The sequence below is a fragment of the Sminthopsis crassicaudata genome, chromosome 3 (assembly GCF_048593235.1).
Source record: "Sminthopsis crassicaudata isolate SCR6 chromosome 3, ASM4859323v1, whole genome shotgun sequence".
In the NCBI taxonomy this organism is placed as follows: Eukaryota; Metazoa; Chordata; class Mammalia; order Dasyuromorphia; family Dasyuridae; genus Sminthopsis; species Sminthopsis crassicaudata.
In genome coordinates, this window is record NC_133619.1 from 391,830,508 (window position 1) to 391,842,919 (window position 12,412).

General features: G+C 33.0%; 1 protein-coding gene across 24 annotated transcripts in view; it reads left to right on the forward strand.

Annotated features, from left to right (window-relative positions):
- The window catches only part of MBD5 (methyl-CpG binding domain protein 5), a 395,786-nt gene that overhangs the window by 242,194 nt on the left and 141,180 nt on the right, over positions 1 to 12,412 (forward strand). For all 24 annotated transcript variants that reach the window (XM_074302158.1, XM_074302143.1, XM_074302145.1 and 21 more), the window contains 2 exons: positions 6 to 186; positions 1,890 to 2,043. The gene's annotated coding sequence lies outside the window, so the exon portion shown is untranslated. The remainder of the gene's footprint in view (positions 1 to 5; positions 187 to 1,889; positions 2,044 to 12,412) is intronic.

Below are 12,412 nucleotides of genomic sequence, written 5' to 3' on the forward strand. Positions count from 1 at the left end.
AACAGTTGAGGAACCTGAAGCAAACAGAGGTGAAGTGATTTGTCAAGGATCACACAGATATTATCTGAGACCAGATTTGCACTTATGTCTTCCTGACTCCAAGTCCAGCAATCTATCCACTGTGCCACGTAGCTGCCCTCTTGAGGATAAGTGACCTTCCCAACATCACATAGCAGAATGTGCCAGGTGGGACTTGAATTAAGATCTTTACTGATTTTGAGAATAGCTATTTATTTACTCAGATACCTGTCTTAGATTTATAATATGCTGCCAAGCTAGCTGATCTTTATTATTTTGAAATTGTAATATTATAGCTCTCCACTAAAGTTGTATTCTTATGTATTCTTATGCTTCATTCTGATATGGAAGTGAAAACCTGAGTTTTCAAATGGTTTACCAATATGATTCAAGCAATAGCAGGTTCTCCCATTTGTAAAGACTTAGAATATATGCCTGGTAATAGACTATGTCTATCCTCAGAGGAGTAGCCAATGTAAATATAAAGCTGCTTATAACTAGGATTGCCTGAGGGTGATGTATTATATTTGTATTTGTTTTGGTCATATCATCTTTCAAAGATGTTCTCCTAAATTACAAAGGTATATATAATAGATTGAAATCAGGCCTCATAGCTACAAAGACACGTCCCAGCTCTAAGATAGATGATCTGGATCCTTGTAGTAGGGGCCAAAGCTGGAAAATTCCAGTCAGAATGACTACATAGGTTACATGGAGTGATTGAATGGATCTTAAAAGACCATGGGAAGCTGCATTCAAGAAAAGAACTGCTTCAATGAAGTACTGTGATTTTGAAGGCTTTTATTATGTCACATCAAAAAGAACAGTGCTTGCCTAAGGAAAGGGGCTGTGATCTATACTTGTATGAGAATATTACTGAAGTAAAAAAGTAAGAAAATGTAGACAACCTTAATCATATAGAAGACCAGTATAATAAATTTAGGTTTGTATAATTTATAAATTAAGGAACTCTAATACTAAAAGCTTTAATGAATATTTAGGTTGTCTTAGCTATTTATTCTTCCCACTCTTAATTTGTTTATTGTTATATTCAAACAAATGCACTTTTAAAATTTTAATTTTTAAGTTATTCCGTCAATAATGTCTTACTTCCAGATCTGCCATTCAGTCTCTATGGAAGATTTATTTGCTTCCTTCAGATTTTTTTAATATGCTTGTATCATTCTAATACTCTGATATTTATCACATTCTTACTTTTTCTTTCCTTCTGACTTATAAATATGACAACAACAGTATTTTCAAGATTTTTGAAACATTTTTTTCTGGCATCAAGAAAAAATTATATAATTTATGTAAGCTACCTCCACTTTTCATAGAGAAATTAGGAAGAAAAAATACTATTTTTGGAACTTTAAATAATTTGGCATCAGAAATTCAAGATCATGATAAACTATTTACATTTCTTCATTATTATGAAATATTATTTAATGAATGAAAGTATTAGCAAGGTTTTATGCCAGAAATTATAATGTTTGTGGTTTTTTGGTTTAAACTTCCTCCTGAGGAGAAACCCATTCTATTTCTGTCTTGTTGAGAAGTATTAGTAGTATGTAGTAGAAAAATCATTGAAAGGGAGATCTGAGCTCTAATTCTGGCTCCACCTACTAATTGTTAAATTCTGAACAACTCCCTTAACTTCTCTGTAATTCTTTTTGCTTACCTGTAAAATGATGCAATTGAATTAGATGACCTTCAAGACATCTTCTGAGCCATAAAATCCTGTGCATCCAATGTCTGTGCATCTAATGTCTGAGAATAGTTTTGTTTAAATAAGGTTCCCTAGAAATGCATAAATAAATGAAAGTTATCCAATTCAGTACTATTATTCATTTTTTATTTCTTTTGAACAGGACCAAGGGAACATATACCAGAAGCCAAAAACACGGATTATTTCCCTTCTCTCAAATTCATAGAAACCTGACATTTCTTCAGTTTTTTCAAACAAAAAGGAAGGGTCAGTTCATCCTATATTCACAGATTCCAGCTGTCACATCAACTCATAAGGCAAGTAGTGAAAAATAAATCTGAATGAAATATTAATTAAAATTTAGTAAAAAATTTAAGGTATATTTTAACAACAAATAAAAATATTTTAAAATATAATCTTGTAAATTTATTAAAACATGACTTCAATGTTTAATGTATTAAATAAACCCTAACTAAATTTCACTATGTCACATATAATGACACTGTGCTAGATTTATTTTGAAACTATGTTGATTATTAGGAGATGCAGAGGGTCTCATTGAACACCTAAACATCAGATATAATTTTAATAATGTGAACTGGCCACTAATATTTGTAAATTGGATTCAAACTAATTAGAAATTCCTTTGTTGCATTATCTTTTTTACTCCAAATACTATCAAAATAGAAAACATAAGATTTTTTTTTTCTTTTAAACTTAAGAATCACTTCTATCAGAGTATTCTATTTATGAAATAACAATGGCATGGCATTCTAGAACTTTTTCTTGACTGTTTATAACTTTTCTGAATTGATGAAAAAGTTAAAACCCTTTTCTTATAAGCCACTTTTATGTAATGCTGCATCAGCAGCTTCCACTAAACTTTTAGTTAATTCATGGCAGCTTGTATTACTCCTAGGAGAGCAGTCAGGTGAGGATCATAGGCCATAGATTTGCCTTCAACATTTAGATTAATTACAATACCCTTTAAGAAAAATGTAACTTAGAAAAACTAGGAGTGGTTTTTTTAAGATACTTAACAAAGATTGCCTTTTTCTCTCCAAATGCAAAATCAAGGTTTTAAAATATAAATGTGAATGAATTAAAACCATATTATTCTAAAATAATTCCAAAGAATTACAAATAGAGATAGTGAATACATATTTTAAAATTTTTAGTTATAAAACATTTATATTATAAGTTTAGTTGACTAGAATTCACATAAAAAGGAAAAGAAGAGAATGGAATATTCCTGGCATATACAATTTCTCAGTAGAACCCAGTCTCCTTTCTTCTTTAACTCTAATATGGAGAATTACATCTAATTACATTTGAAATGCACTATAAGACTGATCACCAAAATAAAAGAGGGGAAAAGCAGCCAAATGTCTCTTTATCTTATATTTAATTAACATATTATCATTTAATTATTGGGTTATATTTTACCACCACTTCATCCTTCTATCTCACTATATTTTTATAGGTATACACTTAACCTTTCTGAAGTCTTCCTAATAAATATTTGTCAAGACTTCCAGAAAAACAAATCTTCCTTCTTGTGCGGCAGTTCTGTTCTCATTTTCCAGAGATACTTTCTGATAACTTTTGAATAAAAGCTCTTCTCCAACTTGTAGCTCTTTTATCATCAGTCTTAAGCCTTCTCTAATAGCCTCAGTCACTTTGACTTTCCTTAATATCTTCTTTATTCAGTTACATATTAATCATGGTATGACATTCTTCTGCATTCTGTTTTCTATATTATTTATGAGTAGCTTAATTAAATGATTAGTTAATTAAATTACAGTAAATTCCCAGAATAGAGGAAATATTATAGTCCTCAAACCTTGAAGATATCAGATGAACAAATAGTATATTTCTTTTCATGTTAATGCATTATTAACAAGTATTATCTACTTAGGTCCTTAGATCTTTTTCAGTTAATACTGCAAATAGCTGGGGCAGCTAGGTGGCGCAGTGGATAGAGCACCAGGCCTGAATTCAGGAGGACCCAAGTTCAAATCTGGTCTCAGACACTTAACACTTCCTAGCTGTGTGACCCTGGGCAAGTCACTTAACCCCAGCCTCAGGAAAAAAAAAAATTAAAAAATTAAAAAAAAATACTGCAAATAGCCTTGTTTTAAATTAATGTAATTTGTATTTCCTTATGAATGTATCACCCTATATTTGTCCTGTTTAATTAAAGAAGTGTATTTTCTATACTTTTTAGGTTTAAAATCTAAGAGAAGAATTTAGTTTCATGCACTTTACTTAGGATAACTTCCCTAATTTGCCACAAACATTTAGAATTCTAATACAGTGTTATTGGTTTCTCTGTGTATCGAATTAGGAGGCTATTTATGAGCAGTGAATATACTTATTGCACATTGTATCAATAGCTACAAATGTCAAAGAAAAAAAAAAAAAAAAAGCACAACTAAGTGGTACATTGAATAGAGCACTTGCCCTGGAAGATAGAAGGGTCTGAGGTCAAATCCTTCCTCAGACACTCAAGTACTTCTGATCCTGGGCAAGTCACTTAACTCCATTGCCTTAAAAAAGTTATAGATGATTCTCACATCTACCTATCCTGAAGATATTAAGTCTTGGCTAATCTCCAATCTTGCATCTCCAACTGTCTTTCAGACATCTCATCTCAAACCAGATGCCCAGTAGATGTCTTAAATGCAATATGTCTAGACTCAGAGCAAGCTCATAATCTTTTCCCCTAAACACTTCCCTTCCCCTTTCCTGTTACTGTAAAAGGCAGCATCATCCTCTCAGTCCCATAGGCTCACAGTTTACCAGTCATCCTAAACTACTCAGTATTTTTTTCTTCATCCTCCATTTCAAATCTGTTGCCAAAGTTTATAAATTTCACCTTTGCAACATCTTTCATAAACATCTTCGACAATGCTACACTCTGGTGCAGGCCCTCATCACCTCAAATCTTGACTAGTATAGTGGCCTCCTGCTATGTTTGCCTGCCACAAGTCTTTCCACTTTCCAAACCATCCTCTATTTAGCCACTACAGTGATTTTTCTGAAGTGCTGGTCTAATCATTTCATCCTCCCTGTAAACTCCATTGTCTCCCTGTTGTTTCCAGTATTAAATACAAAATAGTCTGTTTTGTATTCCATAATCTAACTCCTACCTATCTTTCTAGTCTTCTTATATTTTATTTCCCAAAACTCATATTCCTCAGACCAGTGACACTGGCCTCCTACTTGTTCCATTAAAAAGAGACTCTATCTTTCCATCACCCATCATTTTCTGACTGTCCCCCTTCCCTAGATGCTCTTCCTCTTCCATTCCAACTACTGGCCTCTCTTTAAGTCCCAACTAAAATCCTACCTTCAGGAAGCTTTCCCATTTTCCTCTTAATTCTAGTACCTTCCATCTATTATTTCCTATTTTTCCTATATATAGTTTACTTTACATATATTTTACATATCACATATTACATTACATATATTTGTTTGTATGGCTGTCTTCCCCATTAGATTGCAAGCTTCCCTGAAGACAAAAACTGTCTTTTGCCACTTTTTATATCTTCAGCTCTTAGCACAATCCCTAGCACGTAATAGGAACTTAATCAATGTTGATTGATTGATGCGCCTTGACATACAAAAATCCATATTTTAAAAATAGGCATGAGTAAAACAAAAGATTATCTTTATACAATAGTTCAACACAGGTTTCTTAAGGCTAGCTTTCTTCATTCATTTAAAATATTTTATTCATTTAAAATTCTTTAAAGAATATTTTATTATTGTTTCAATCTATCACAATAATTTTACACTGAAAGTCAAAATAGGATTTTGAAATGTTCTCCTTTTCTCAAATGGAGTGATAATTCTCACCCAGTTTTACATAGCACTTTTTTTACAACAGTTCTGTGAATAAGCAAGTTTTACTTATAATGAACTGATATTACTATTACATATTAATATAATATTACATATTATTAGTATTACATGTATCTTCACTGTGTAAATTTTACTAGCAAGCTAAAAATTGATTTTATATTCCTAAGCAATTAATATTAATATATTTATAATTATTAAAATTGATTTAAAATTGATTAAAATTGATTAAAAATCAAGTAGTATTAACCTCTTAAGTCCCTATTGTTTCTATTATACTCAGAGTACCATGATAACACAAAGATTTTCATTAGGCAAACAGCTATGAAAAATGGCGTTTTTTCCTCAAGGAAAGAAGGAAGTCTCAATGGGCACATTTCTTTATGAAGTAGCTTCAGTGTTTCTTTTTTGTTTTCCATTACAGACTGTTTCTTGGTAACATTTTTCCAAACTGCATTATAGTTATAGTCACCATTAAAATTATGAAGCAGAGGAGGATAATGGGCACTTATTACTGACGTTTTTCTCATTGTTTGAGATGGTATTCAAAAAATAGAAGGGTTGTACTTTTATGATTGAAATCTCATACCCCTTTTTCACTTAACAACTGAAATAGTGTAGTCTAAAGATAGTGTTGTCTTGGATAGTGTAAGAGTGACACCTGGAAAAGGGAGTAAGCTTTTTAAGTGAAAGTGGCTGTGTAATTTTCCCCCTGTTCTACTTAACTGAAGACAAATGATATAGTCACCAAAAGCTAAATATTTAAAAGTAAATATAATATTGTATTATTTTTTAGTGTTTCTTTGAAGCCTTCTGATTTTTTTCCTATGAAAACCCCCACATATAAATCTCCTTTTCAGCAAAGAAATTCAGTTACACTGAACAAACTACCACAGTAACATCATCCAACAAACAGCATTTACAATATTTAATTCAACATTTATTAAGGATCTATTATGTGCCTGGTTCTTCTTCTTTTTTTTTTAACAGTCTTCTGGTTTCATTGGTTTACATTCTTTTCCATTTATCAGAATCATGTTTTAGTCAATTAATTTTTTTCAACCAAGGTATACAGTTCTAAAAGTGCTTTTGAAAAATATTATACTTAGAAATATTTAAATACTTAAAATGAGGCAGGTAGTGTCAGAGTAGAAAGTGCATTGGGCCTGTAATTAGGAAGACATGAACTCAAATCAAGCCTTAAACATTAGTTGTGTGACTTTTAACAGGTCATTGTTTGCCTTGATTTCCTCAGTTGTAAAAATGGGGATAACAAAAGGACCTATCTCACAAAATTGTTTTTAAAGATCAAATGAGATAATATTTGTAAAATATTTGCACAGTACCTAGCACATAGTAGGCCCTTCCTTCCTTCCTTCCTTCCTTCTCTCTTCCTTCTTAAAATGAATCAGCTTTCTTTTTTGTAAATATTACAATTATGATGCATAATTATGCCTATTCATATAGAAACTTATTAATCAAGTAGACAAAGGACCCTATTCAGGTCTCTAATTCATAATATAGATTGTCATATACCTTATAACTCACACACGTGCACACACAAACACAAATCCATTAATATCTGAGATTGAAAGCTGCACTTTCAAATTAATTTTATCTCACTTGAGGAGCAACATATAGTATCAGAAATTAAAATAAAAAGACTCCAAGTAGTACATGATTTTTATTTTTAAATAGTCATATATTCAAAGATCTTTAATTATATTAGTGACTTTGAAAGAATTAAACATGCAAATGAATATGTAGAGTAATTTAGATTAGAAAGCATGCATATTATTTACAGAATATTACTTAATTTTATAGCATGTGAAGAATGACAAACAAATAATGGCTAAACTTTAAAATGTTAGCAGATTATGGTTTTATATGGTTTTTATGGGAATTATACTTTTATTTATAGTATATTTTCCCAATACAAATACTATACTTTTCCCCTAAAACTTGTCTGCAGGAGCTTGTCTTATGCACTCACTCAGAATCTTTTATGTCCCTCTTCTTTTACTCTCCTATGGAAGTCCCATATATTACCATTACTCATTCTTCCTTTCTATCATAACTTTTTTCTATCAATTTTTTAAAAATTGATAGATTAATAATACATCTAGAGTAGTGTCCCTTAACATGGCTGGACGAATAGCTTATCACTCTGAATAATCTGATTCACTCTTTCATAGCTATCCAACTTTTGAAATAATTTTTAAATTTGACGATTTAGGGTGCTTTTCACCATAAATCTACTACACCTATTAGATTAGCTGTATTGCCTGAACAAAATTCACATGTTTTCACTAACTCCAAGCATGATATGAATCCTCAGACTGATGTAGCAGCCAGGAAAAAAAAGAGAGAGAGAGAGAGATTTTTATTTATATTGAAAGTTTCAAAAGAAGTAAAGAACTTAGAATATTATGTTTGTTTTTGGGTAACAGTCTTACGAAGCCAATGATAAGCTACAGAGTAACCAAACAAAAGCAACCAAATGGGAGAGGCCTCAAGTCATTATTTAGTTGTAACTCTCAGAGTAGAAAGCAAGGCTCTCTCTCTATGTATGTATGTATGTCTTAGCTGTCTTCAAGAATGTAAGGACTCATATGTAGAAGAGGGATTATATTTTACCCCAGAGAATAAAATTAACAACATTAAGTACAAATTGTTAAAAGGGAAATTTAGGTTTAATTTCATGGGAAAAAAAGAAAATCTTTCTAATAATTAGAGCTCTCCAGAAGTGCAGTGGCCTGCTTCAGCAAGTAAGGGTCTTTCCCTCTCCTGAAGCATAGGTATGTTATTATTTTTTTTATTATTATTTTATTTTTCTGTTCTGACATAGATTATATAGCAGATGCTCACTGAGGTCTCTTCCAATTCTCAGCCATAGTGCTTTTCTTTCAAAGACCTCATTTTAAAGAAATAATAATACAGATGAAACTGAGACAGACACAGATGTCTTGCCTAGGATTTGTACTCAGGTCCTCTTGATTCCAAGCCCAGCAGCCTATGTGCTGTGCCACATAGGTACTTCATACAACACATATTGTTGACTGGTCAGCTAAATTTGAATTCACACTAGGTTACTTAGAAAATGGAAAGAGTGATTACTGAAAAAAAAAAATTTTTTTCCCTAAGGCAGGGGTTAAGTGACTTGCCCAGGGTCACACAGCTAGGAAGTGTTAGGTGTCTGAGATCACATTTGAATTCCTCCTGAATTCAAGGCTGGTGCTCTATCCACGGCGCCACCTAGCTACCCCTAACTGAAAATTTTAGAATTGGCATTGATGAAATGAAAATTATGAGAACCCTGGAGAAAAGTTATGATTGTATTTTAAGAATATCTGATGAAGAGAAAAGCAAGTTATAACGAATCAGAATTTTTGATAAATTCAGAGAAAGAATAGTTAGGAGCTCATAGACTAGAATTGTCTGAAGATTATCAGCAGAAAGAATGAAAAATTCTTCAGAATAAAATTTGACTGAGCATAATACTCTACCTATCCTGCTAGGTCTATTTATAGGGAAGTTAAGCCATTTAGACTTTTTAAATGTATCAAAGAAATGTATCAAATGTATCAAAGGTCAAAGAAAGCTCATGAAATGGGAGATGAATATAAAAGCATTGCACAGTTTCTGGAGAAGAATGTCAGAAGGTTCGTTTCCTGGTCATGCCAATGTGTATTTATACCAGGGTAAGACACTACCAAGATAGTAGCAATATACATACAGGGCAGGGCATATGTATGCCTGCCCTTGTGATTCCCATGCCCAAGGAGTCCCTTCTTTGAAGAGCAACTTTTCCCCTCCTCCCTACCCTCTTAGAAGTCCCATGTTTTTTCTCTAGATGTCTCCATGTAGCTTTCCCACTGAGACTTGGGTTAAGTGCTGATCCCTTCCCACCTCTCTGCTCTCTGCTAGCATTTCTGCTGGTCTTCTTTCAGTTGCTGTTTCCCCTCTATTGCCCTTTCCTATTTGCCTCTAGTTGTGTCTCACGCTGCCATCTGCTGGTCAGTCTACTGGACTGTGGCCATGACTGTTAAGAGACTAAGATATAAATTTAGGGTTTCAGGTACTTTTTAATAAATGTTTTATCAGTGCTTAAAAAAAATTGCTGTCACCTAGCAATTACTCCCCCAGAAACCTCCTCCCTTATTTAAAAAAATTTACAACAAAACAGACTAGCACACTGTTCACTGAAATATACCTTTTATATCTAATATTTAATTCAATACCCTTCTATCAGAACTAGAGAAATATGTTTCATTATCACCAGTCATGTCTGGTACTGTGACTCCTTAGGTATGTTGTTTTTAAATTGTTTCTCATCTGCTGTTGCTCAAGATTTTTCATATGCACTCACACTTTTGTTGTGTAGAATGTCATTTTGACTTCTTTCATGGCCCTGAGCTAATTAATAGGGGTCTCCTGTGCTCTCCATTGAACAGAACTGTATAAGAATTTGACAGCGATATGATGAACAAATTCCTCTCAAGCCTCCTCCTTTTCCACTCACTCCTCCCACATCTTGAGCCTCTTCCCTACCCGGAACAGGAATTTATAGAACCCAATTGTAACAAATCATACTTGAATTATTTCTTTCTAGCTGCTTGAATTATTATTATTATTATTATTATTATTTTATCTAAGAGCTCAGGATTTAACCTGTAATGTTTGTTTGTTGTTTTTGCTGAGGTATTTGGGGTTAAGTGACTTGCTCAGGTTCACACAGCCAGGAAGAGTTAAGTGTCTGAGGTAAGATTTGAATTCAGACCCTCCTGACTAAAAGGCTGGTGCTCTATCCACTGTGCCACCTAGCTGTCCCATCTGAAATGTTTCTGGAAGTCTTTCTGCACTGATTTCTTTCAGAAGGTAACCAATATAGTCTTTCCTTTTCTATTTTACCTTTTGGTACTAGGAATTTTCTTTTATGATTTCTTGAAAGAGGATATCTAGGTTCTTTTTTTGGTCATGGCTTTCATGTAGTCCAGTGATTCTTAAATTATCTTCCCTTGTGATTTGTTTCCCAGGTCAATTGTTTTGCTTGTAAACAACACACATTTTCTGGGTTTTTGAACCTTTTGACTTTAACATAATATATCTTGATATATCATGGAGTCATTAGTTTTTGTTTGATTCATTTTAATTTTAGGCAGTTGTTTCTTTTAGTAAGAATTAGTACCTGTTGCTCCAAGCTAGTAATTCTTTTTATGTATATTTCTTCCAAGGTTCCCATTTCTTTTCCCACTTTTTTTCTCTTTGCTGCCATTGTTGTTTTTTTTAAATAATTTTTAATCTTTTTTTTTCCAGATTAGAATTGTGTCCAAGCTGCATTTTACTTGGAAGCTGTTCGTGTAAATGGTTTTGAGTTATTCTATTATTCTGTGGTTTTTGTCTTGAGCTTTCCTGTTACCTTAATTGTCAATAATGGGCTTTTTGTTTTTTCTCATTCTTCTAGTCTACTTCTTGAATTTGACTTTGGGTTTTAGGGCTGGGCTAGATATACTTGAGCTGGGAAATGAAGGTGGGGAGGTAAGTGGATACCTGGTCTTGAGCTGTTTATTTTTTTATGTTCCTCTGCCAATTTCACAGCTGAGCTAGAGACCTGTTAGTTTTGAGTACACTCAATATATCTAGGGTAAAGTCTGCTCATTGGCTTCCCAATCTGAGCTCTGTAATTTTCATACAGTTTTGGATTCAACCAGTATTAGATTAGTGAGGAACTCTCCAGGATCAGAACAACTCAGTTGCAGACTCTTCATTGTCTTTGGGCTGGAGGTAAGAAAGGACCTCTTCCTCTGCTCTTGGAGTCAGAGCACACAGCTCCCATGAGTCCTAAGTTTATTTCTTTCTCAGTACAAAGATAAGGCAATCACTCTTCTTTACCATTATCCTCTCCCCAATCCATGCTTGGACTTGTGACCCATATCCAGGGCAGGTCACAAGAGCTTCCAGGTGACAAAACATTCTTATATAGATGCTTCCTATCCTAGAGACCAGTCTTAGCCCTCTTTCAGTCCCTAAATAGATTTCAAAGTGGATAGATAAACAGAGCAAATCCTGGTCTCATTCTTGAACTTTGGTCCCTTATCACCAGCTGTCCATCAGAAATTCCGAATTGGATGTCCCACAATTGTGTAAAACTCCATATGTCCATAGTGGAATCCAAAAATAAATCTTTTCCCAAAAATATCTACTCTACCTCTACAAAATGCAATTTCTATGAAGGATACTATGAGTTACCCTGGTGAGTGATCCAGAATCATGCTGGTTTCTGCACTTTTTTTCATATCTTCACATTTCTAATCAGTCCTCAAATCTTGGTATTTCAGTATCCTCAATTTATACCTGTAGGAAGGACCATACATAAGACAAAACAGAAATCTCCAGTCCCTTCATTTCCTCAACTTCCTCAAAGCCATATAACTGCCTCCATGTATCCTATTTTTAGCCTTTTCTCTACCTAGCTACCACCCTAGGTCAGACCATCATAACATTTGATCAGGTCAATACCTCCTAATTGGTCTTCCCTACCTCTGAAGAAGAAAATAGATGTGAATAATATTGTCAGAGGACAGTTTCATGTTATAGAGATTTTATTTTTTCCTGTTATATAAAAATAGCAAGAATTTAGTATTGAATGACTTTAATATCAGTGCATTCTACTTTAAAACTTTGTTGTATTAAATATTTAAGCTTATATAATAAGTTGTGATATTATTATTAATATAATAATAAAATATAATAACATTTTACCTAATGATATATAAAATTCTAAATCTGGTGTTGTTAATAGCCTCTGATTATAGTGTCTTA